Source organism: Myotis daubentonii, chromosome 3 (assembly GCF_963259705.1).
Source record: "Myotis daubentonii chromosome 3, mMyoDau2.1, whole genome shotgun sequence".
Classification (NCBI taxonomy): Eukaryota; Metazoa; Chordata; class Mammalia; order Chiroptera; family Vespertilionidae; genus Myotis; species Myotis daubentonii.
The window spans coordinates 186,544,109-186,570,256 of NC_081842.1; the positions used below are offsets into that span (position 1 = coordinate 186,544,109).

At 49.4% G+C, this 26,148-nt stretch overlaps 1 protein-coding gene and 1 pseudogene across 1 annotated transcript in view; both read left to right on the forward strand.

Moving 5' to 3' along the window:
- AGBL4 (AGBL carboxypeptidase 4) overlaps window positions 1–26,148 on the forward strand; it is a 594,219-nt gene that overhangs the window by 434,828 nt on the left and 133,243 nt on the right. The gene's annotated exons all lie outside the window — the stretch shown is intronic.
- On the forward strand, window positions 6,397–6,522 carry LOC132232149 (small nucleolar RNA SNORA57; annotated as a pseudogene).

Here is a 26,148-nt window from a genome sequence, read left to right on the forward strand (position 1 = left end):
TTGTGGAAGAGCCACACTAATGGGGCCGCAGTTTGCCAACCACTGGACTAGACCATTAAACCACTGGTGGTCTGTAAGCAAAAGCTCAGGTTCCTTTATTTAAGGATATTCAGTGTAAGTGGAGGTGACCAGTGTCCTTTGAGGGCATAAGAAGGGAGGTGGCTGCCTCTGAGGAACTTTATTCTAATAAATAAAATAATCCTTTATAAGGTGAAATACTATACGCTCGCTAATAGGATGTAGATGTGAATTTCCTTTATTGGTATTTTCCTAGCTCTCCCCAAACTAGCAATGTGATCTCGGACCCATCACTTAACTTCTCAGAGTCCTTATCAGTATAATGAGGAAAACAATGCCTATGGCACAGGCTGTGTGGATAATTAATAGTAATAATGGCAGCGACAATGGATACTAACTATGTGCCAGAACTTTGCTAAACGTTTGCCGTAGGTTCCTCATTGCATGAGGTCAGTAATGTTAAGGGAAGTCGTGTTCAGTAAATTCTTGCTATTAGATGTGCTCATTTTAATGGCATGGAGTGGCTTGGGCATGTGTAGTACGAAATGCATGAGAGACTGGAAAAGGATTCGTTGTAATGGAGCTCATCCTTCCCCCCTCCTTCCCCCCCCCCCCCCAAAAGCAGGGCAAAGGCACAAACACCAGACAGCTGTGCACTTCTCTGCAGAGACTACTACAGTGGATACCTCTTCAAAGGTGCTTTTAGATTGGTGGGGGAAATATCATGGGAATCTATGTTTAAAAACTGCTACAACATAGGTGACAGTGCACTGTGTAATGTTGATGCACATGTTGGGGAGAGAACAGGGCTGTGAAAGGTGTTGAGATCTGAGTTCAAATACTGACTTTAGCACTTCTGGGAAGATTGCCTGACCTCTCCGGGGCTTGTTTCTTCTAAAGTGGAAATAATGATCCATAACTGAGAGCTGTCGTGGGGACGGATCCAGGTGGCACCTGGAGAAAGGGCTCTGTAAGTCTCTACAAGCCACGCACATGTCAGTGACCCTCAGCGTATAAGGCAGGATAAAATCAGAAGTAGGTGCTGCAAGGAAGCACCTGAGAGCCGGGACGTTTGACACGCTGGTTACTGAGAGGTTTCTGAGCATCCACTGTGTATCTGGCACCCTGTTACTATTATACGAGGGCAAGGCCATTGTTCTTAAACCCACACAAATGAGGAAATGGGCAGAGTTAGCATTGGAGCTGGGTCAGAATCCAAGTCTGCAATATCAGCCCTTTTCACTCTTCCCCAAAAGATGCGTGGACATTATGGTCTGCGCTGAGAATCTAGCCCAGCAGTTCTCAACCTGTGGGTCGAGACCCCTTTGGCGGTCAAACGACCCTTTCACAGGGGTCGCCTAAGACCATCCTGCATATCAGATATTTACGTTACGATTCATAACAATAGCAACATTACAGTTACGAAGTAGCAATGAAAATAATTTTATGGTTGGGTCACAACATGAAGAACTGTATTTAAAGGTCCAGAAGGTTGAGAACCACTGATCTAGCCGTGTCATCTCAGGTATGTTCAGGAGAGACCCCACCTAAGTAATCAGTCAATGGAAATTATTCCCGTTAATTGAAGCCATTTGGAGGGACTGGGAATTGCACTAATTAGGAGGGTCATAGTTTATTACATTCACAAAACTCAAGTGGTTTTTGTGTTAGACGAGGGTTTCCTAAACTTGCCCAATCTTAAGAATTTGCTGAGGTGCTTAAAATACAGATTCCTGGGCTCTGGTTTGGAGAGCTCCTTTCAGTAGGTGGGAGATGGAGCTGGGAAACTATATTTCAGTACAAGGGCCACTGTTGAGCAAGACCAGTCTCACGGAAGTCCTGCTTTAACGAAGGCACAGGAGTGATTCCGAAGTGAGACAATGTGCTCCCTCTAACATGCCTGAGAACACCTGAAATTGAGAATAAATTCTCTCAAAGAGCTGAGGGTCTGCCTAAACCTCACTGAGAGCCCACTGCGTGCTGTTCGGTTGGACATGATGCGGAAGGTGGCTTCCAGCCCGGGCACCCATGATTTCCCCTCACTTTCACCCTTTGATTCTTTCTCTCCATCCCTTTCCTTCGGTGCCAGTGAGCTGTGGGGGACGGGACGGTCACTACTGAACCAATGAGGCTGGGCACTGTCTTCAGAAGCCCTGGCAGCAAGTCCCCTGGCCCAGATGAAACAGGAAGATGCGGCTTGTTTGTATTTTCTGGCTGAGGAAAGTGTGTTAGTGACTGTTATGTGCCCAAGGGTTTCTTGGATACATTTCTAAATGATGCCATTTTTTGTAATGACAAAGGAAAACACTTTATAGAAATTTGAAGGAAGTAGAGGAAGCATTCCAGATTGCACTGCTGCAAGCACTGTGCTGTGCCTCTTCTAGTCTTCCCAGGGTGCGGATGTGTATTGTATGTGCCTGGGATCACAGCATACAGCAGGTTTCTGTCCTTTCCTTTCCATTTAACAGGCTTTCCTGTTGCTCCGGGAAATTATGGCCACCAGTTCCAACAGCTACTCAGTGGACCGACCTTGAGCTACAACCAGTAAACATCTGGCCAGCTGTGTGGCTGACCCGCAGGGCTGCCCGTTCACGAAAGGCCGCGCTGCACACTTTGGTCTAGCACGCGTGGTAGAGCGAGCTTGGTTTAGGAGGTCATTGCATGAGAGTCCAATTCCCAACTCCAGCACCTTCTACCTCCCTTAGAGTGACTCGCTCTATCTTTCTGAACACCATCTTCTTCATCTGAAAAACAGAGAAAATAATGTCCAATTGTGGAGGACTGAGAATGTAATTAAAAAGCCGCAGGAAGAGTGGGTAAATGGTCAGCAACCTACCTCTCCTCTCCCCTCCCCGCCCCTCCTTTCCTCTCCCTTCCTCCCCTCTCCTCCCTTCTCCCTGTGCCCATTCAGTCTTCACCTGAGTGTACTCCTATCTTGTGTCTGACCTGCTCTGATCTTGGCTTTCATACCTGCCTTTGGCCGTCCAGACACCTTGTGCTCATCCATAATGCCCAGTACTCATAGGCCTTTCCCTGTGCACACGGACCTCAGCCCCCACCTCTGCCACCCAACTGGCCCATTTGCCTTTCTGGAATATTTAGGTTGTTGTTGAATATTTTTGTTTTCAGTTTTTTCATATATATATATATATATATATATATATATATATATATATATATATATATATATAATCATTTTCTTGGGGTTGTTTTACCTGGATCAAAAGGAATGCCATTTTTACATTCTTTGATGCACATACTAGTAATGGGTGTGACCATGTTTACATTATTTTGCCAACTTAGGTGAAACCAGTGCCTCATTATATTTTCTTTGATTATTTCCAAGACTACACATCTCTCTCCAGAGTTTGGTTTATTGGAAACAAAAAAAAAATAATAGCTTAACCTACAAGCATCTCCAGTAGAACCCATTTCATTTTTTGTGTTTAGTTTTGTCTGGATCAACGTGTTTACTCTGGGCATATAATTTTCACTTTGATGTCTGCAAATAGACACACCAACAGTTACTGTCATCATGTCTTTTGAAGGAATTGGTCAGTTTCGGCCAAGCATCTTCAGAGGCTCATGGAAGCTAAGGGTCAGTAGTGAACTTATGGGTCCTGTGCCCACATCTCTCTCCACTGGCTTCCAGGCCATGCTTGCCTACCTCCAGGCGTGGGAATTCATCCTCCTACCCAAGAGTCCATGCGGTCACTGCCATTACTAAGATGCTGTCTCCGGGAGCACCCCTGAGACTTCTCTGATCATTCAGGTCTCTCCATTGAAGCCATGCAGAGCCCTTGCAGAGTTGAACGTGGCAGTCATGTCTCTGCACTGACTAATAAGTAGGTCAAGTTCTGTTTTATTGTTTCTCACATGAGGGATGCTGCTCAGGAAAGAATGGAGACCCTGGATTGATTGATTTGAGAGAGGAAAGGGGAGAGAGAGAGATTTCTTGCTCCACTTATTTATGCATTCACTGGTTGCTTCTTGTATGTCTCTGGACTGGGATCAAACCCACAACCTTGGCGTATCGGGATGACATTCTAACCAACTAAGCTGCCCGGCCAGGGCCAGAGATTCTGGACTGAGACAGCTCTGTGTTTAAATGCTGACTGCCACTTACTAATATGTGACCTTGAACAAGTTCTTAACCTCTCAGCTTTAGTTTTCTCATTGAAAAACGAGAATATGATACCTCTCTCGCCAGGTTGCATCAGGAACTATCGAGTATGATGTGAGTAGAGCGCCAAGGCGTTCAGTGTCTTCATTCCCCAGCCCTGAGAATTCTGACTGGATGGTTGGTCTTTCATAGATGGGCCCCTATGAGGTGGGGCTCAGGACTGGACATGCCTCCAGGAAGAGCCTGGCCAGCCCTAATGAGGGCAGGTTGTTACCTCTTACTCCTTGGCGGCACATGGCCTAGCCTTGCATGAGCATCTGTAGTGGTAGAATGATCTCACGTCAAGTTCCTGGTCACCAAAGCCCACGGTCCTATTGAGCTAGTAGTTCGTGCTCCCTCTTCTTGGCTCACAGTACTTGTCCCTTTAGTTCACTGTGTTTTAAGAGAAAGAGCATAGATTTTGAAACCAGAGAAATTCACATCAAATTCAGATCCTGACTTCACTGTGTACTAGATGAGAGGAAACGTTGCACAGTCCTGTCACCTGGTCTGTTGCGCAGTGCACGGCAATCACACTGGCCGACTGAGCCAGGCCTGCAGCCACCGCAGTCCCAGGCCTCGGCTTCAGCAAAAGTGTTTTGGTTTTTTTTGTTCCCTTTTCCCTCCCCTTTTCATTCTAACAGCTCTTTATACCCCTTCGCACCTCCATTGTGTGTGTGTCTTCAATATATTTCCTAAATGAAACACAGAGCTTTGCATTTATCTCTGTTCCATTTCATCGTGCTGGTTTCAGCCCAACATTCCAGCTGGTTGAGATCTTCTTTTCCATTTGTGTTTAAAATATAAAACAAAATCTGAGGAAAGCCAAAAAAAAAGAGCCAAGAGCCACAATCTCATGAGCCAAGCCCAACTGCACGTTCACTCCTGGGCGCCCCTCCTGTCTTTCCGTGGGTCTGTCCCTCCCCTCTCTGTTCATGGCAGCCGGCCAGCCTTCCATTGCTTTGTCCCTGTAACACTGTAGGTAGGGCAAGCATCTCCTCTCAGAGACCTGATTTGTGTGGCTGCCATTTTCATGCCCTCCCCAGCACGGGGCCATGGTTACCTTATTATCTCCTCACTACGTGTTTTGTTGTCCATTTTCTTGATATTAGAGATAATGTTGCCATAATCCTCGATCGTTGTTTGTTTCTTAGAGAAAATTCCCGGTAGCGAGCTAATTGGGTTAAAAGGCAAGAGCATTGTTATAGTCCTTTACATGTGTTGTTACATTGCTTTCCAAAAAGTGAGTTCCTGTCTCCAGCAGGGAAGACGTGCAGGTGCCATTTCCCCACAACCTCACCAGTATTTGGAATTTGTAAAGAAGGTTGGCGCCCTAACCGGTTTGGCTCAGTGGATAAAGCGTCGGCCTGCGGACTCAGGGGTCCCAGGTTCAATTCCGGTCAAGGGCATGTACCTTGGTTGCGGGCACATCCCCAGTGGGGGGTGTGCAGGAGCAGCCAATCGATGTTTCTCTCCCATCGATGTTTCTATCTCTCTATCCCTCTCCCTTCCTCTCTGTAAAAAATCAATAAAATATATTTTAGAAAGAAGGTTGGCAAATGAGCTATGGATACAGAAGTGCTTTTTCAACTTCTTCCAGTGTGAATTGTCTGTGTAGTCATTTGGGTATTTGAGATCCTTATGGAATTTTATATCATGATATATCCTTCCTCTCAGTTTTATAGGATAAATACGATCTTTTGTATCTTCACCAAGTTACCACTCATAATGCTTAGTTCAGTGAGAAGGAAAGCCATGTGGTCCTCCACTAGAGACCCACTTGCACTCACTAACTAGCCTTCTCTGAGCTGGGTCGTTCAAGGCGCTAGACCACTCCATCCTGTGTGACCAGGGAAGGGCTCGAAGACAAGACCTCTGAGCCCATGCCTGACAGATGAGAGGGCTGTGAGTTGATTGCTTGTCTGTCGGCCTACTCCCCTCCATTCATCTTCTACATGCAGCACATCTACCTGTACCCAGCACTCCTGGGGTTAGGGACTCTGGGGAGTCAAACCTCGAGTGGCCCCAGACCCTGTGCTCTGTCCATTCCACAGGATGCCCTCTCAGCCACTGCTGACCAGTACCCCTGCACGCCAGTCACTGGTCTAAACGCCCGAGACACAAAGGAAAACACAGAGAACTTAAATTCTAGTGGAGGTGGGTGGGATGGGCAGGAAGACAAACAGAAGACGTGATCATTAAGAAGGTTGTAGAACCCTCCTCTTGGCGGGGTTCGGGTGTGCGGTCCCGGCCCCTCTAATGTACAGAGGCAGAGGGAAAGGGCTCCGGCCCCCTGGGTGTCATGTCTTCGGTGCCGACGGTTGCCAGTCCGCCAAAAAGAAAAAGAAGGTTGTAGAAAAAAGGAGGCGAGCTGGTGAGACAGTCTGAGTGCAGGGGAGGCTGCATCCAGAGGCGGGGAGGCTGGCAGCGTGAGGTCGGAAGCCCTCCCAGAGGGGCCCCTGCCGCAGGGCCTGGTTTCCAAGGAGACACAGATGTGGACATTACCTTTAAATTACTATTTATTAAACACTGACTATGTACTGGACACTCCTTATTATTTATTTCTCACACAACCCTGCAGGGCAGATTACTGTTCCCATTCCCATTTCACAGACAAGGAATCTGACTTAGAGACATTGAGTAACTTGTCCCAGATGGCACAGCCATGACCAGGAGCCAGGACTGGCACCACAGCCTCAGTGGCTCCGTTGCCTGGTGTCCTGAGGACTGTGCTATAAGCTGCCATAGATATCTTCCTGACACAGGTGTTTCCTCCAGCTGAACTTTGCGTGCCGCCACCTCCCCGTGACCTGCTGTCCCTCCTGTTCTCCCTCCCTCCCAGGTGCTCCCTGCCAGACTGGGCTGGGGACCCCTCTCCTGGCCCCGGAGCACCGGCTGCTGTGAGCACCCTGTGCAGCAGTCCAGCTGGGAGAGCCCAGGGCCTCTGTGGCTGGGGTAGCATCTCGTCTGTGCAACCCCCATGCCCTGGGCCACGTGGGGGAACTCGGCCCTTGGAGGGGTGGCAGAGACGGGAGATGGAAGGTCAGGAGAGGGTGGCACATTGCAGCCTGACATTTTCTCTGCATCAGCTCTTCCCTGAGCACTTCCCTGATGCCCTGGACACAGCATGGTGTGAAGTTAGAGCAGTGGTTCTCAACCTTCCTAATGCCGCAACCCTTTAATACAGTTCCTCATGTTGTGGTGACCCCCAATCTCATTGTTACAAAGTGAACATAATTAAAGCTTAGTGATTAATCACAAAAACAATATGTAATTATATATGTGTTTTCCGATGGTCTTAGGCGACCCCTGTGAAAGGGTCGTTGGACCCCCAAAGGGGTCGCGACCCACAGGTTGAGAACCGCCGACTTAGAAAGTGTGGCTTCAAACCTTTCCTCCACTGCTTCTCAGTAGCATGACCTTGGCAGAGTTACTCAGCCTTCTGAGTCCTCAGGTGTGTCAGCCATGCAGCCAGAATAGGGGTGCTGGTGTTTCAGGACTGGTGCATAAAGTGCTGCACAGGGCAGGCGGTGGGGTGCTCAGACACGGCCTTCCCTGTCAGCAGAGGGGTGCTGAGCATTTAGCCAGGAGCACCCCGCCACACCTGTGTGGGACCTTGGGCCTGTCCCTTCCTTTCTAGAACCTCTGTTTTCTCAGTTATAACGCACATGTGACCGTGCCTGCCCCACTCACTGACTTCTGCAAGCTGGCCTGGCCCTGACAGCAGGCCCCCTGGCCCAGGCAGGGTTTGCAGTCAGCAGGCACTACAGCTGGGAGGCACTTCCCTCCAGGGTTCCTGCTCCCCTGCCCCTCCGGCTGTGAGGGAGCAGGTTTCAGCCTCTGATACATTCTTTCCCCAAACTGGTGGGAAGCCCCTGGCCCTGGGTATGAAAAGTAAGAGCCACCACCAAGAGGCAGTCCTTGCAGGCAGGAGGGAGACTGGAGTTCTTTCCAGTGGGTCTTTAAATTATTTTTATTTCGCTGACTGGTGCACTTTTCTGAGCTAAGGAGCTTGGGGGAGATGGTTATAGGCCATTTAAACAGAAAGCCTCATTGTCTCCACCCTCTTGGAGGAGGAAGAGATTTAACCCTTTGCAGCCCAGCCTGCTGCTGCCTTCCCCAGGGCCCAGGAGGGCAGGTGGAATTTGCAGAATGGGGCTGCCCTTCAGGGAGCCTGGCCCAAGGCCAAGTGCACCTGCCCAGACTTCCAGTGTCCAGTGTTGGCCAATCAAAGGCACAGCTGGAAGAGAAACCAAGGCCAGTTTGGGAGGTGGGTTGGGCTCTCCTCACCCCCCCCCCCCCCCGTTTTAATTTATGATTATAAGGTGGCTTGGTTTCTTTCCCTCCTTTTTTTGCATGTGTGGTTTTGTTGTTGTCGTCATTGTTTTTAGTTTTTAAGATTGAGCTTTTGATACAGACTTCTTTGCTCAGAGTGAGAAGGGCAGCCAACAAAGGTGCCTCCTGGGGCCCTTTACTCAGCCCAGGATCAGGGTGGCTTCCCCTTAGCTTTGTGGAGCGCCTCCTGTTTGTCCTCATCCACACTGAAGACGTCCTGCTTGAATCACCAAAAGAGTGTTTAGGAGTTGGTGTTACTGTTTTAATTTCTTCTGGTGAGGACACTGCAGGCCAGAGCGGTTAGAGTTTTTGCACAGGGCCACACAGCTAGTAAGCAGGAGGGTCAGGATTCAAGTCCAGGCCCTTCTGAGACCACGCCCACTGTTCCTTTATCACAGCCTCCATGCCGTCCAGTACTCACCACCCACTGGGGCCAGCTGGCCAGACTGCACGGGGTGGCAAAGCCCAGGAGTGCCCCTCCTCCCTGGCTGGAGTCCAGCCATGTTCACGTTCATGGGTCCCTGGTAAAGCACCAAGGGATGGTGGAAAGAGTGGAAGCACATGTCCAATAACAGCAGGATAATTACACACGTGTACACACACACACACACACACACACACACACACACACACACAGACTTTCTTCATAGAACGAAATACCATACAGCAAAATAAATGAACCAGAGCTATGTGCCTCAGCATAAATCAACCTCAAAAGCTTAACATGGAGTCAAAAAAGCAAGTGGTGGAATGGAACTCAGAGTGTGAGACAATGTATGCAAAAATCTTAAAATAAGCAAAGCAACACTATGGATTGTTCATGTACAGATGTGCCCGTTATGAAAACTTGGCAGGCAGCAGATAGCCCCGCTGTGGGGCAGCCCTTCTCAGGGTGGGCTGGGGAAGAGTGCCCCAGAGACTTCTGTACAGTTTTAATATTTAAGACAAACAAGCAAAAAAGAGAGCAGAAGAAACAAGCAAAAGCAAAACAGTCCCGCCAAGCTATGCCCGGAAGGGTCACGGTGGTGGGGATCCCTGTATCTCAGACGCAAACTCAGCCTCGTGGCTCCAATGAATCCCCCCACAGGTTCTTGGGAGGATCCAGGGAGAGGTGCCTCGAAGGCTGCAGAACATTGTAGGCTTGTAAACTGAGGCTACCCACTCTGTGCTCTTTGCTGTCTGTCTTCCTGACTACTCGTGACTTCCTCGAGGGCAGGGACAGGTTTGAAATCACCTCTTGACCACAGTCCAAGCTCAGGAAACGCTGGTGTCTCTGGGCCAGAGCTCCGCCTCTTACGGAGCCTAGACACGAGCACCTTCTCCCCGGCCCTCCCGCCGCCTCTGTGACCAGGGACTGTCTGGATGAAAGGTCTCCACCCCTGTGGAGTCATAACACTCATTGCCCAGCACAGTGTCAGGTCCTTCAGGAGAGAGAGGCCCAGAGGAAGGCTGCCTGGGTCCTGTGGGTGCCGTGAAGGGGTGACAGTCGGAGCCCCCCAGCCCCTCTGCCTCCACTCCCAGTTCCCCTGCGGAGCTGAGCATTGCGGGCTGGGGCAAAGGTGGGTCGGTGACCCAGCCTGGTGAATGACTTCCCTGAATTGAGTCCCCAAAATCCTTTAGGATCCTGCATGGACCTGTGAGATGGTTGCCACCCCTCCTCTAGGAAGGTGAGGATGCTGAGGCTGGAATGGCAATAACGGGCAGAGTCAGAACCCCAATCCAAGCCTGGTGGATCCAAAACCTGTGCTCTTCTCCGCGGACCGAGCTGTCTCCACGGACTGGGAAGGCAGCGCTGTCCCTGGAGAAGCCATGTATGGCAACACAATGCACCCCCACTCCCGTAATTCAGTCGACGGGTGGCTGCGGCAGGGACGGGAGTGGGATAATCACGTTTCCCAGCCGACCACAGTGGCTGCCACTCAGAGGTCCCTTTGTATTTTGAATGTGTAGTCTCTAATTAGACTTTGCCTTAATTGCAAGATTTCCATACGCCGCGTGACTGCGGCGCTCTCTGTCTGGGGATAAACACGTCCATCAAGTGAGAAGCACATTGTGGCTGTCGCCGTGGCCCCGTCATCCGCTCGCCTGTTCCCCACAGTTCCTCTGAGGATGCAGCCGAACCCTCCCCCGCGAAAGTGCTCTGGGGCCCACATTTTAATCAAAAGTGTACCTGCCTCTAGGAAAGAGAGCAGGGGTGCAGCTCAGAAGTGATTAAATTTAATAACCAAAAGACCAGAAAAAGTCTATTTTGCAATGCATAATTTCACTACATTTTTATTTATTTCATCCCGTGGCCACATTCTGTATGCTGTATGGGGACACTTTATTAAAAATGCCATTTATTTTAACAGCAGCAAAAAGGGAAACACATTCTCCCCCCGCGCCCCCCCCCCCCACACACACACACTGTGTTAAAGGCATTTGTGGTTATTAAATTACTCTTGAGTGGAGGAATGCCTGTCTCCAAATTTACTCTGAAGTATTTCAATAAAACAATCTCAAATGTTTATTCACTCAGCAAATACTCACCCAAAGCCCTTCTGGGCCAAGTGCTGTGCCAGCACGGGGATGATGAGACGGAGCTGCCGAGTCCCCTCGCTGCCTCCTAGGAGCTCGTGAGCAGGGGACGGGGGTGCCACACAGTCATCCCAGGGCAGAGCACAGTGCCCAGGAGCTATTCAAGCAGTTTTTGTCTAAGAAATATATATGAATGAATGAATGAATGAATGAATGAATAGATATAGACCGAGTGCCCTGGTATTACAGAGCTAGGACTGACATCAGGTGGGGGACTGCAGAGACATGAAAGGGTTGATGAATCTTCCTTGAATGTCCTAGAGGAGGTGACTGTGGAGCCCATTCTCAGGTGAGGACTGGGGTGAGGGGCACAGACATTACAAGCAGAGGGATGGGGTGAGTGAGGTGTCTCCCTGCAGATGTCTGCATGGCTGCCACCACTTCCTCCAGACCTTTGCCCACATCTCTCTCATCAGAAACACGCCTCCTGTCCACCTGCCCAGAGAGCCCACACATCATGCCCACCCCAGAGCAATTCCTAGTCCTCTTCTGCTGTGTTATTTCCCCCTGCTGTGATATACTGATTAGAATACTAGAGACCTGGTGCATGATATTCGTACACAGGTGGGGTCCTTAGGCCTGGCTGGTGATCAGGGATGATTTGGGCCAGGCTGATCAGGGCCAGGATGGAGAGGAGGCGATGGTCGCCGGTCCAGGCATGGAAGGAATGGATGCCGGACTCTGCTGCCACCATCGTCGGCACCCTGCCACTGTACAGTTCCCCGCCCCACCCCTCCTCCTTTCCTTGCCACTGCACTGTCACCATGGTGGGTGGGTGGCGGGCCGATTAGGGCCTGCCGGCCAGAGGGGAGGGATGGGGCATGAGAGGTTGGTTGCCAGCCCCAAGGAGAGAGCCAGCCCTCACCCCCCGCCCGGAAAGGGGCCTTATCAGCCGCCACCCATCCCCGGTTCCCCGTCCCAGCCCGGGGACCAGCCCCAATCAGGGGGTTGGAGCCTGATGGCCAGGGGGAGGAACCACGGAAGACTGACTGGCCAGGGGAGGTTGGCTGTGGGAGCGCACTGACCACCAGGGGGCAGCTCCTGTGTTTAGTGTCTGCCCCCTGGTGGTCAGTGTGTGTCATAGCAACTGGTCGTTCCAGTCATTCTGGTCACTTAGGCTTTTATATATATAGACTAGTGGCCCGGTGCACGAAATTTGTGCACATTGAAAGGGAATTAATTAATTAATTAGTTAATTAATTAATCCGGGCTGGCGGGGCGACTGCTGACGGGCAGCAGTCACCCCGCCAGCCCGGATCTCCCAGCAGAAGGGCTGGTTGGGGGCGTGACTGATGGCTGATGGGCAGCAGTCGCCCCACCAGTGCTGGATCTCCTGTGGGAGATCCGGGCTGGCAGGGCGACTGCTGCGGGAGACGTGACTGATGGCTGACAGGCAGCAGTCGCCCCGCCAGCCCGGATCTCCCAGTGGGAGGGCCGGTTGGGGGTGTGACAGCTGGCGGACCGCCAGGGTCACTCCCGCCAGCCCTGGGTCGGGTCGCACAGGGGTTGCCCGCCATCCAGGTCACAGATAGCAGGCCCGGATGGCAGCGGGGCAGGCAGAATGGCGCTGTCCCATCCTGCCTGCAGTATGCAAATTAGCCGCCATCTTTGTTGGCGGTTAACCACCATCTTGGCTGGCAGTTAATTTGCATATCACCCTGATTAGCCAATGGGAAGGGTAGCGGAGTGATACTAATTACCATGTTTCTGTTTTATTAGATAGGATTGTCTTACCACTGCCACCAGCTAAGATAACGGCTTCATAAGCACAATGACTAGAAGAGTGCTGAGCATGCAACAGAGGCTCACAAGTGAATAAGTGGTTGGGGAAGTAAGTGGGTGAGGGACTAAAAATGCTCAGTGATTTCTCGGTAGAAAAATAGAGTTCAGTGCAAGGTCAGGAGTGCAGGGTGTGAGTGAGGTGTTGAGAGACAAGGCTGTGGGATGGCTGGGGCCAGGCCTCCAGGCATGCAGGCCTCATGTGCCAGCTAATGAGCTGGACTTTGCTCTAAGGTAACAACGGAGTCATTGAAGGATGTTGAGCCCAGGCATGATATGTTTAAATTTGTGTTTCAGAAGAGACATGTTGGTGGAATTGTGGCTATGAATGGGAGGGTGAGGCTGGAATTAGGGAAAATGGTCAGGAGGCCAGTTGAATAGTCTGCAAGAAATGTGGAGACCGGAACAAAGCCGGGGTGGGGGTGTGTGGAAATGAAGGGGTGGGCCAGACAGGTCAAAATAGAAAGGTGTTTCTGGGGTAAAGCCACCATGATTTGCTGACTAGAGGGGGAGGGGGACAGAGCAGGTGAACAGTGATGTCATTCAATGGGAGGGGACTAGGGCTTTGTCCCCCCTGGGGACACTGTGGCACCTGTTCTAATAGGAATCCTTGACTGAACATGAATCATTTTGCTTAAAGACAACATCCCAATGTGGGTCTCATGTTTTGGGGCCCTGTTGAGCCCTAGAAATGTAGTTGGCAAGATTATCTGTTGATGAAATAAGACAGGCCTGTTGGTGAGAGGCCACACAGAATCTGCCCATCTCTACCCACTGCTCGTGCCAGGATGTCCAGCTTTAGTCCCCCCTTCCCTTAAAGATAGATGTGGGAATGGACTTTTAGTTCAGAATAAGTAAGCATGAGTCCCACCTCCGTGGTGAGCCAGCCTTAGGCAGGATTGTTCAGTCGCTCTGTGCCTCAGTTTCATCAACTGTAAAATAGGAATACTGATGCCATCTGGCTGGCAGTGTTGTAGTGAAGATCTAGTTGTTGAAGGGGTGCCAGCAAGTCAGTAAACTGAAAAGGGCCATTCATGGGAGAATGCAGGGGATGTCCCAGATGAGCAGGGGAGTGGCCAGCAGGTCCCAGACCAGGAGGAGATGCTGCTGGCGAGGTCGGTTACAGAGCGGTTCTGTGCCCAGCCTCTTCCTCAGGGTCTGTCTCAGCAAACTGAGGTCAGTCACGCTGCAGCTGACACCACAGACTCTTCAGATGTCCCCTCCATCCAGGCCCTGTCTGAGCCTTCAAGAGAACTGGGCTTTCCGACCCACAGAGCACTGCTGGGGCATATTCCTGGGAAAGCCTCGCTCTCAGAGAAGCTCACCATGCCCCTCATCTGTGTGCTCCACAGCCTCCCCTCTCCAGGCGCCCTGAGCTGCTCCAGGCTCTCCCCACCCCTACCCCACACTCCTCACCAACCAATCCTTCCCAGCACGAACAGACTCCCCCAACACCCTGACTGCTTTGCAGAGCATCCCTCATGGTCCTCCCACTGAAACCTGGCTGGTTGGTGCTGCCCCTTGCACTCTGCCTATCCCTTTCTTCTGGTCACTGTTCACTGCATGTGCCATCTTTGCCAGGAGACTGCTGAGTGCTGGCTGACCTATGTGTGCCTTGTCTGGGAGCCATCTCTCAGAGAATTTCATTTGTTTTTGTGTCTGTCCCACCCACCAGACCAAGGACTCCTCAAGGACAGTGACTGCCTCTTACTTGCCACGTCCCATGCCCAGCCTGGCATGCCCTGGGCATCCGAGTGCCCCTGGGTGGTGGAGTTGGGTGCTCAGCTGCAGTTTCTGCTGAGTGAGGGCACTGCGCCTGAAAATGACCGAGTTCTCAGCTGGCCAGGCGCTCGGGCCAGGCTGCAGGGAGGACGGCTCTGCAGGGCTCTGGGCAGCGCTGTCTCCCAGGGCCGCCGTCTTAGTCTCTTGTGTGCGCTCCTGTGTTAACCCTGTTCATGGGGGCCACAGCCATGTAATTGGATTGAGCAGACACTGACAAGGTCAATTTGACAATTTCATTAATCTTATATTAAACACGGGCCCTGAGCTGCAGCCAGCCGCGCTGTGTGCTGGCCCCAGACGTGCCTGGCATATTCTCGGCTCACGGGCCTCCTCCAGGCCCATGTGACTGTCCCAGAGGTGCCCGCAGCTCCTGGGTGCTTCCTAGTGCCAGGCCCGGGGCTAGGCATGCCCCTAACCACCCAGCCCAGCCCACAGGGGTGAAGGAGCCTGGCCGGCGTCTAGTGCTGCACGTGGTTATTACTGTACTACTACTACTACTACTGCTGCTGCTATTAACTTAAACGGCCTCCAGGCTAGGAATTAACACTTCATTTTGCCAAAGTGGAAACTGAGTCTGGGAAAGGACAAATGACGTGCTCAGGGGTGAACTCGTGGGACAAAGAGCAGCAAACAGTGGGCCTGAACCATCAGAAAAGGGCCAGGTCTGGGGGCCTAACCCCTGCCTCTCAGGGGCAGTGTGAGGACCACAGGTGATAATGGAGAGGGAGGCAATGATGGAGAGGGAGGCAATGATGGAGAGGGAGTCGCCTAGATGGAGGCTGGGCGAGTGTGCGGAGAGGGAGGTGGTCTAGGAAGATGAGGCTGAGGCTTTGGGGAGCCATGGAAAGGGGTGCAGCCAGTGATCTTATCACCCAATTTGCATTTTAGAGCAGCAGGCACCAACCTTTCGGACCTCACGGACCACCTGCGGTCCGCGAACCACCGGTGGGCGACCGCTGTTTTAGAGCCTTCACTCTGGTTTCAGTGTGGAGGCAGGGATGTCCTTAGAAAGCTTCGTCAGGAATGCAGGCAAGAGGAAACAGGGGCCCTTAGAAACTGTGGGGATGGGGGTAGGGAAGGGCCAGCGAGGGATGCCAGGGTGGAGGGCCGATGACTCAGGCGAAGGCACAGCTTGCTGTGGGGCTAGGGGAGCTGGGGAGAAGCAGCCAACACTGGGAGCACCAGCCCCACGCTGGGGAGGGGGGCGGTGGCAATTGCTGGTAGAATTAGTGGGAATGGGCAGAGTGTCAAATGAGACCTTCCTGACACCACCATGCCCGGTGCTTGTCTCCATGACTATAATCGGGCAAGCTGCCTTCAACACAAAGGTTAGTGGCTTCCCTCTAAGGCAGTGGTTCTCAACCTTCCTAATGCCGCGACCCTTTCATACAGTTCCTCATGTTGTGGTGACCCCAATTTCATTGTTACAAATTGAACATAATTAAAGCGTAGTGATTGATCACAAAAACAATATGTAATTATATATGTGTTTTCCGATGGTCTTAGGCGACCCCTGTGAAAGGGTCGTTCAACGCCCAAAGGGGTCGCAACCCACAGGTTGAGAACCACTGCTCTAAGGCCAGGGACACTGGCACCCACAGACTCGCACAGAGCAGCAAACAGTGGGCATAAGGGAACTGACAGACTCCCTAGAGGCCCGAGAGGCTATCCGAGCACTCAGCCAGTTTGCTGTGATGTCACGCAAGTCTGAGCCTGTCTCATCTCCAACATGCAGCCTTTTCTGGCATCTCTAAACTTCAGGACTCTCCTCCTTTACTGATCCCTGCTCACCCACCACCCCCAGGAGTGCGGCCCAGCCTTTGTCACCCTCCAGTCAATAGACACTGTGGATGCCGGCAGTGGGTCAGGTCTGTGCTGGGCCCTGGGGTCACCCAGGGTCGGGCGCTGGAGGACCTTCAGTCAGGGGTGAGCAGTAGGCGCAAACAGACAAACAAGGACACACAGTCTCAAAGAGGAGTGAGGGAAGAGTCTGTGTGAGAGGTTGTTCATCAGGGAAGCCTTCCTGGAGGAGGTGAGGTTTGTGCTGGGCCTTAAAGGGTGCACAGGGGCCAGTGGGAAGGTGAATTTGGCCATCTCTTGAGAACTGCCTGTGTCCTAATCTCTGGTTATAAGATTCCTAAGGGAGTGGGAGGACCCAGTCTTTCTCCTTTTTGCATCTTCCCAGGTCGGGGCCTGGAGCACCATGTGTAAAGTGTGAAAGTGTGTTGAATGGAAAGTTCCTGGGCTCCCAGCCCCACACCGAAGAGAGAAGGGATGGAGAGAGAATGTATGGAGGTTCCCCAGGAGAGACCCTTGAACCCCATCTGACCGGTGTCTCCCCTGCTGGGAACTTTCCATGGCTCCCTGCCACCCGAGGACCAAGCCCAGCCTCTTAGCTCCATGGGCAGAACCTGGTACCTGGCCTCTGAGCAGCCACCCGCCAGCCTGTTCCCTCGAGCTCACCTTCTTCCCCAACTGCAATGCCCACACCTTCGGGTCCTGCATTTCCTGGGACAGCCCCGGACAGTCCCCACCTTCAGGCCTTTGTCTGCTTCCTCTGCGTGGAAGGTGTGTCTCATCGGGTGAACGCATCCTCCATGTCACTGTCACCTACGGCAGGCAGTCCTTCCCCAAGCTTTGGGGTCCAGAGCCCTGTGCAGTCCCTGCCGCACCCCAGGTGGCACCTTTATGAAGGGGTCTTGGCACTTCTCCCTCTGACACAGGGACACTGTTCATTGTGGTGGCATTTGTTGGTCACTGGAGGCTGTGCGGTGCAGGGTAAAGGTGCGGCCTCTCCACTCAGACCGCCACTGTTGGGGACTTGAATCCTGGCTTTACTATCTATGAGCTGTGTGAACTTGGAGGAGTTATTTAACCTCTCTGTTTCTCTGATTCCTCATCTGTAAAATGGGATAATAATAATGAGACCTATTTCACAGAGTTGCTACAAAAGTTAAAGTAGTTAATTATGCAAAGCTCTTAGAAGAATGCCTGGCAGGTAGCAAACACTACCATAGGTTAGCTATTGCTTTTGTTGCTTTTTAAGTTCAAAAGCAATAAAGTGCAATGCAAAAAGCAAGGGGGTGGGGGGACGCCAAAGTTTAAAAGAAATAGCACCACTACTCAAATAACTTTCTACCCCTGCCCATGGGTGCACTCGGCACATTCACAGAAGAGGCCCATTCATGAAGAGGCCACGGTCCCCTGAACAGAGGCTGATTGCATGGAAAATGCCTGGTGTGGGCTCAAGGATCCAGGCAGTTTTCCCAGGAGGCAGCCTTTGTGGGTTCTTTATCCAGGAGTCTGGAAAATCCCATGTTACCTTGGAAAAGCCCTTTATCTCTCTTTGAGCCTCAGTTTCCACATCTGAAAAAATGGCAGTGGTGCTGCCCACATCACAGGGTTAAGTGAGCAAATGTGTAGGAAGCGCTTAACACATAGAAAATGCTCCGCCGAGGTTCTCTCCCTGCCCTGAGAATGATGCTCTCCGAATCACCAAGAAAAATATTTACAGGAGCCAAAAAGTGACCCCAAGCTCATGTGGGACAACAGTAATCACCCCCAGCTGGACATGTGAGGGCCCAAGGCCCTTGCTTGAACACCGGCTGGGGGTCTCTGCCAGACTCTGGGCCAGGCCCCCCACACTGGCAGCACCCCTGGGCAGCTGCAGATAAACGCCCAACTTCTGGTCTGTGGAGCCAGGGCCTCCGCAGCGATGGACTTAACCATGAGAGACATGCCAAGCTCCAGGGAGTTTCCGCCGAGGACGATGAGTCTTTGTCACCCGCTGTTGTTTAATTAAAGGGGTATTTCAGCAGAGCACTGGGCTGTGCTTTCTGGGGGACGACACCACAGCGTGTACTGATTGGCCCAGCACATGGCAGGGTCTCGGCAGAGGCTTCCTCTCTGTCCCTTGGCCATGCCCGTCCAGCAGCCATCGGGGTCCCACGTCTGCTCAGTGCCAGTGAAGTTCTCACTAGGCCAGGGGCTGTGTCATCTGGCAAGCTCGGGGCAGGAGGGAGCAGGGAGACGATGACTGCTCTCCCAGCTGGGTGCTTCATCCCAGGACAACCTCAGCCATGTGGCCAGGTGCTTCCCCTGCTCCCCCTGAGTGAGTGTCCAGGTGGCTGAGGCTGATCCCGCAGTGTGGCCACCGGGGTCCAGTTCCCGGGTGCTTTCCTGTGGCTGCTGACAAGGGGACTGCATTCAAGTAAGAACTCCACTCAGAGGTGGGAGAGCTTGGATACAGTGGCTTCACTCATTCATCGACCCATCTGTTTATTCAATACTCTCTGCACTTATTTAACAAATATTTACTGAGTTGCTATAGTGTTCCTGGCCTGTCCTGAATGCTTAGTATGAAAAGGAAAGTGTAAGAGTCACCATCGCTGTCCGATTCGAGCTTAGATTCTAGTGGAGGGGCACAGACGAAAACACAAACGGGCAAATAGAAACATGCGGTGACTCGTGCTTTGAAGGAAAACGGGGTACAGGATCCGTGGGGGAAGGATGCTCCTAGGTATGTGACCAGGACACTCTCCTCTAAGAAGCTGGCATTTGAGCACAGACCCGAATGAAGTGGGAAAGCCATCCCTGGGGATCCGGAGGGCGAGGCTGGGGGCAGGAGGTGCTCAGGTGTCCTGTGGAAGCAGGTGCTGGGGTGCAGCGGATGCGGGAGCGGAGCAACGATGGGAAGCAAAAGGAGATGAGACTGGCCCTGCTGCTGGGACCAGGAGTGGGGTTTCTAAATCATTCCAAGTGTGAGGGGAAGCCGCTGAAGGATTTTATGCAGGAAACTGACACGATCAAACTTCTGTCCTGTGAAAATCACTCAATTCCCACGTGGGAAAGACTGTAAGGGAAGAGGGTGGAAGCGGGAAGAGCAGCCAGGAGGGGCCTGCAGTAACTCCACAAAGATGACAGTCTCGGACTCCAGGGTGGAGGTCCTGAGAAGTGGCCATACTGGAGATCCATCCTGAAGGAAGAGGGAGAGCCGATGGGCTCGGTGAGCAGCTGTGGGAGATGAGGAGGGTGACTCCTAGGCTTCAGCCTGAGCAACTGGAAGGGTGGAGTGTCCCTGAATTGTGATGGAGTGTAACGTGGAAGAGACAAGCTTTGGAGGAAAGAACAGGGACTCTCTCGGGCAGGTCTGGGTGCTGCTAGCCTTGGAGGGCAGATGTTGGGCACACAGTTGCATATAGAGTCTATGGGGCCAGAGAAGAGATTGGGACTGACGACACACACCTGCGAGTCATCGATAGGTAGATGATATTCAAACCCATGAGATGGATGAGAATCACCAGTGGGGTGGGTGTAGCTAGAGAAGAGGTCCCAGAACTAATCCCTGAGGCCAGTATGACCTTGGGTGAGTCCCCACCTCTCAGCCTCGCCTTAGTGAAGATGGTAGTAGCTCACAGAGCTGCTGAGGGACACAAGCGAGCAAGAAAGAGGAGCTCTGGGAATTATAGGTGATGTGTCCCAGTTACAATAGACCAGCTGCCCTAAGTGCTCAACCCCTCCCTGGGGTGGTGCCCTTCCCTCTGCTTCCATCTCTTCCCCTCCCCACCCCAAGTCTAAACAAAACTTCCGGGCCTGGTGTTCTAGTTCACTTAGGGCCTGCTTTCTCCTTCCCACAGAAACAACTCATTTGACACAAGCAGCACTTCACAGTTTACAAAGCCATTTACTGTCTAGATCCCACTTAATCATCATAATGAAGCTCAGAAAGGCTCCAATGGCCTGTCTGAGTTCATACAGCCAGAGTGGCTTAGCTACTATCCAGATCCATCCCCAGCATCTGACTCATGTCCTGATCCATAGACATGCCCCCAGGGGCCTCCTTGCTTGGACTCCTTGGCAGACTGTCTGCTGGGCAGAAAACCTCCGCAGAGACCTGAGCCCCAAGTGGGCCCCTAGGAAGTTTTGCCAGGTCTGGCTGCTTAGGGTTCCAGGTTGGCCACTGGAACCGGCCATGCAGGTGGGGTGGGCCTAAGAGCAGTCCTCACAGGTGTGCCTCATTGGTCCCAAAGCCAGGTGGGCTGCTGTGGCCCCTCCCAGGGGAGTACACACCATGCCCAGGAGGGGGCCTCTGCTTTTCCCCCAGCCAAGCACTGCCCAGAAGGAGCGGTTCTCTGTCTGAATTCCTGTAGCCATGGTATTGGCTGCCTCCCCTGCTCAGAGGCCTCAGGCCAGCAGCTTTCAGGGGTGCGTGTGTCCATGGTCCTGGGAGAGTGGGAGAGGAGCTCTCAAGGGTGAAGACTTAGAGACTGGGGGCATGCCAGGGCTCCAGGCCAGGGCAGCGCCCACTCTGCCCAGGCTTCCCCTTGGCTTCCCGTCAGTGCCCTGAGGCCAGCCCGGTGACCACAGAATCACCGTAGGGCCCCAGCACCAGGTCCACACAAGTCACCAAGTCCCTCTGTGCTTCCACTTTCTCGTTTTTCTCTGTGAAGTAAACAATTAGCCATTGAGTATACTGCATAGTCACAGCTTTAAAGCATTGTAATACCTATGATCTGAACTGATGCTAAAAGCAATCCAGGATTAGGCAAGACAGATATTATTCTCTCCAGTATATAGATGAAGAAACTAAGACCCAAAATGAGACAGGCTTGACACTCCACCACTTAGCCACACTGGCTGGGCAAACTGTCCATTTTCTTACACCATTAATGTGCTTATGTTATGATTGTAGCTTTGTAATATGTTTTAACTTCTAAGAGGTTAAAGATCTCCTTTTATCATAGAATATCTTTTTTTTTAAATATATTTTATTGATTTTTTACAGAGAGGAAGGGAGAGAGATAGAGAGTTAGAAACATCGATGAGAGAGAAACATCGATCAGCTGCCTCCTGCACATCTCCTCCTGGGGATGTGCCCGCAACCCAGGTACATGCCCTTGACCGGAATCGAACCTGGGACCTTTCAGTCCACAGGCCGACGCTCTATCCACTGAGCCAAACCGGTTTCGGCTATCATAGAATATCTTAATTTCATCATTTATTCCTTCAGATAAACTTCAGAATGCTTTATTTTCAGGATTAATTCTAAATAAAATCTATACATCAGTTTGGGAATTAACACTATCCAGTCTTCCTCTGTGAAAATATGGCACATGTTTCAAGTTATTCAAGTCGTCTTTTATGCTTTCAGTCAAGTTTTGTAATTTTTTTCACATTAGTCTCAAACAGTTCTTGTTAAAATTATTCCTAAAGGTTTATATTTTTGTTGTTACAGTGACTAAAATATTTTTAAATTTCAGTTTCAATCTTAATTATTGTTGGTATTTAGAACAGGTATTCATTATTTTATATTTATTTGTATTAAGCCTACCAATTAAACTCATTTATTTAGGAGTTTTTTCAGTCGATAATTTTAGGATTTCCTGGTTAAATAATCATATAACTTACAAACAAAGATAATTTATCTCTTCCTTTCCAATAGTGTAAGTCTGATTTATATTCCCCACCATACTTACCTTGATTAGTTCTTGTACAATCAATTTGAAATAATAGTGATAGTTGTCTTTTTCCTAATGTTTAATAAAAATATGTGTGGCATTTCACCATGCACTATGAAACTGGCACTCATTTTAAGAAAATATTATTTAACGTGTTGAGGAGCGCCTTCCATTTTTAGTTCACTCATTTTTTAGAAACTATCTATGTGTATTTTCATTTAATCTAATGCCTATGAGTTTTCTGATTTGACCCATTTCCTCTCACTATTATACTTTATTAACCCATCTTTGCATTCCTGGTATGAACCTTCATGATCTTGTTAAATTTGATTTGCAGGTATTTTACTTAGGACTTTAGCTTTTATAAGCACAGAGAAATTTGTTTATAGCTTTGATACTAAGCTTGTGCTATCTAATAAAATGTTTTGGGTAGCTTCCCCTTTTTTATATGATTTAGAACAAATATTTAGTTCAAGAACTATCTCAACTCAAACAGTTGGGGGAAAATTCTCATAAAGTCATTTGGACCAAGAGGCTTTTAAAATTGCTGAGTTTCTTCAGTGGTTACTCAGGTTTTGGGTTTTTGTTTTTTTGTGTTTTTTTTTTTTTTGTCTTCTACAGTCAGTTTGGTAACCATCAGTAACTTATCCTTCTCATCTCGACAGCCTTGTCTCTTATAATTAAACTAGGGGCCCAGTGCATGAATTCGTGCACTTTGAAAGAAACTGTGGGCCACAAGGTTGCAATAGGCACAGGGGCGGGTTCTCGGCCCATCCTCCGCACCACCACCTGGCCCCTCCTGCCACAGCCCCAGTCCTCTGTCTGCCAGTAGCCCCAGTCCCCTGCGCCGGCCCCACTGATGGCGCAGAGTGTTTGGGGCCAGTGCCAGCAGTGGGTACAAGCAACGGCTGCTGCCCCGATCACCCCTCAGGAGCAGGAGGAGGTGGAGAAGCCCTCAGGGGCGATTAGGGCTGGCAGCCGCCGCTCGCACCCATTGATGGAGCTGAGTGATTGGGACCAGTGCTGGGCACCGGCAGTGGGTGCAAGCAGGGTCGGCACCAGCAGCAGGTAGGAGCACCAGGCAGGACTGCAGCACACGGGAGCAAAGAATTTTCAATAACCACCAGAGGCTCGCCCCGATGACAGCGACTGGCACCTGCCTTGGTCTGGCGCCCCCGCTCACCTGCTCCACCATCCCACCGCAGCCGACGCCCACCATGTTCCTTGCATGCCCCTTGGTAGCCAGTGCCTGTCATAGCGACCGGTTGTTTGGTTGTTTGGTTGTTCTGGCTGTTCCGCCGTTTGGTCTATTTGTATATTAGCCTTTTATTATATAGGATAAAATCTCCATTGTTGACATATCCCCTTGATTTTATTGGTTTATGTTTGTCACTATTTCCTTAATTTTATTTTTCAGAGGTTTGTCATATATATTGGTTTTGTAAAAAAGAAAATAAATTAGCTCTTGGATTTCTTTATTAAATCTACTGTTTTTCTGTTTGCTGAGTTATTCAATTATATCTTTTCTAATGCTTTCCATGGGTTTCTTTTTTGTTCCCTTTTCAAATTATGCAGTTGCATAATTTTTTAAAGTTTTTTTCTTTTCTAGTCTTAATTATTTTTTTTTAGTCTTTCCTATTTAGTTAAGAATGCACTTGAGTATAATACTTTCTCTCTGAGCATAGGTTTGGCAGCATTCCATTAGTTTGAGAAACTATTTTAAAATTTTCATTATTTTCTAAATATTCTGTATGCTTAAATTTTATGACAATCTCTTTAAAAAGATGATTCATTCTCCATGCAGCTATTTCTGTTGTTGTTGAGCCATGATTACTAATTTCTGATTTTAGTGATCATGGTCATAGAATAAAAATTATATCTATACAATAATAGCGTAGGTGGTGTCACGCCCTCACGTCGTCACAAGATGGCTGTCGCAAGATGGCCACGTGCACAGTGGAGGCGGGTCCTGGTGGAGGAGGTGGGTCACTGCAGGGGAGGGCAGTTGGGGGCCATCAGGCTGGCAGGGGAGGGTAGTTGGTGGCCAATAGGGGAGTATTTAGGTGTCAATCAGGCTGCCAGGGGAGTGGTTAGAGGCAATCAGGCAGGCAGGCAAGTGAGCAATTAGGAGCCAGTGGTCCCAGATTGCGAGAGGATGTCCAACTGCCCGTTTAGGCCCACAGGGATCAGGCCTAAACTGGCAGTCAGACATCCCCCAAGGGGTCCCAGATGGGAGAGTGTGCAGGCCAGGCTGAGGGACACACAACCCCTGCATGAATTTTGTGCACCAGGCCTTTAGTGTATATATATATATATATATATATATATATATATATATATATATATATATATATAAAATTTGGAATTTATCAAATTATTCTGTTTGGAGAGGAAAAAATAGTTATATGTCATTAACTCAGCTTTACTGCTTATTTTATTCAAATCCCTTTTGTCATTTATTTCTCTTTCTAGGATTTTTCTTTATCTCTTTAATACTCAATACATATTAATAATATATTTATATGTGTAAGTTACAAAGTATAGTCATATAATGAACACCTATGAACTCACCACCCAACTTAAGAATTAGAACATTACCAATAACTCACATTTATCAGTCTTGTTACTTTGCTTCCACTCAGAATTAACCACCATCATTAATTTTGCAGTTATCATTTTCTTGCTTTCTAAATACACTTTTTAAAATCACTCATATATGAATGTCTGAGATTAAGAACAACATATTTAACTATTTTTGTCTATTCATGCTACCTAGTCTTTTGCTACAATTTCTATTGCTTCAACTTGAATTTCTACTATTCGTTGCCTTAAATATTTGGCTATTTTGTTGGATGTAATAAGTTCATGATTGTTAAACCTTCAGTGTTGATTTCGCCTTTTAATGTGACCAACCTTTTCCATGTTAAGTGGTTCTTGCCTTGAATTCTGCTGTATTATTAATATTGTCACCTCTGCGTTCTCTACTTGAGTTTACCTGAAGTGTTTTAATTCTTACCTTTACTGTGAAATTTTGCCTGAGGTGCAGTAGATGGCAATGTTTAAGAAGTTGTTCCCTAAAATTGGATTAGCTTTAAATTCCAGTTCTATGATGAGCTGTGCTAGCTGCTGACCTGGGACAGGCAGGCTACTCAGGGGTGATGTTTCTACCTCACGTGGTTGTTGGGAAGATTGGATGAGACAATGGGTGCGATACACAGGGCGAATGTGCAAGAAATGTTAATTATTTTAGGTAGATGTGTCTCTTGTAAATTGCACATAACTTAATGTTTGCATTTCAGCTTGAGAATTTTTATCCTCCCACAGACTAGTTCAAATTGTTGACAGTCATTTCATATCTGGTCTGTATGGCCTTAATCTGTCACCCAATTTTCCATTTTATTTTTTTAATTATGTTTTTCCTCTAAACAATATTTTCTCTATCTTCCTTTGTAAACTGTATTTCCTTTGTTTGTAACTTTTGTATTCATTTGAAAATGTTAATCCTCTTTGTGACCTAATTCTCTAATGCATGCCTTAAAAGAAAATGTGTGACATACACAATTACACCCATATTTCTCTAATTATCAGTTAAGAACAAAGCAACCACTTTTTACTCCCTTTTATACAATGTGCTTTATTTCCCTTGCCATCTTCCTCAACACTTGAGAACTCTTTTCTCTAAGCTGTCAACCTGTTTTTCTTCCTGGATGTTAATACAATATTTTCTTTATCCTTGAAGTTTATTTTGCCAAGATCTTGCTAGTTATGGTTTTCCTTTTCATTAATATTACCTAGAGCACTGATCTCTTTTGGGTTTTTGACACAAGTTGGTAGTTTTGTGGGCCTTTTTGCTTGTTGGTTTTCATTAATTAAGATCTCCCTATTATATTTCTGTTACTTTTATTTTTATTATATGCACCCCCCCCCGAATATTGATAATTCTTAGACTCCATTCTTGTTCAGTGTCTGTCATTTTCTTTCTCATCATTTTCACTGCTGACATTTGAGAGGTGCTCAGTTAGTCCTCCCGTGGATTCT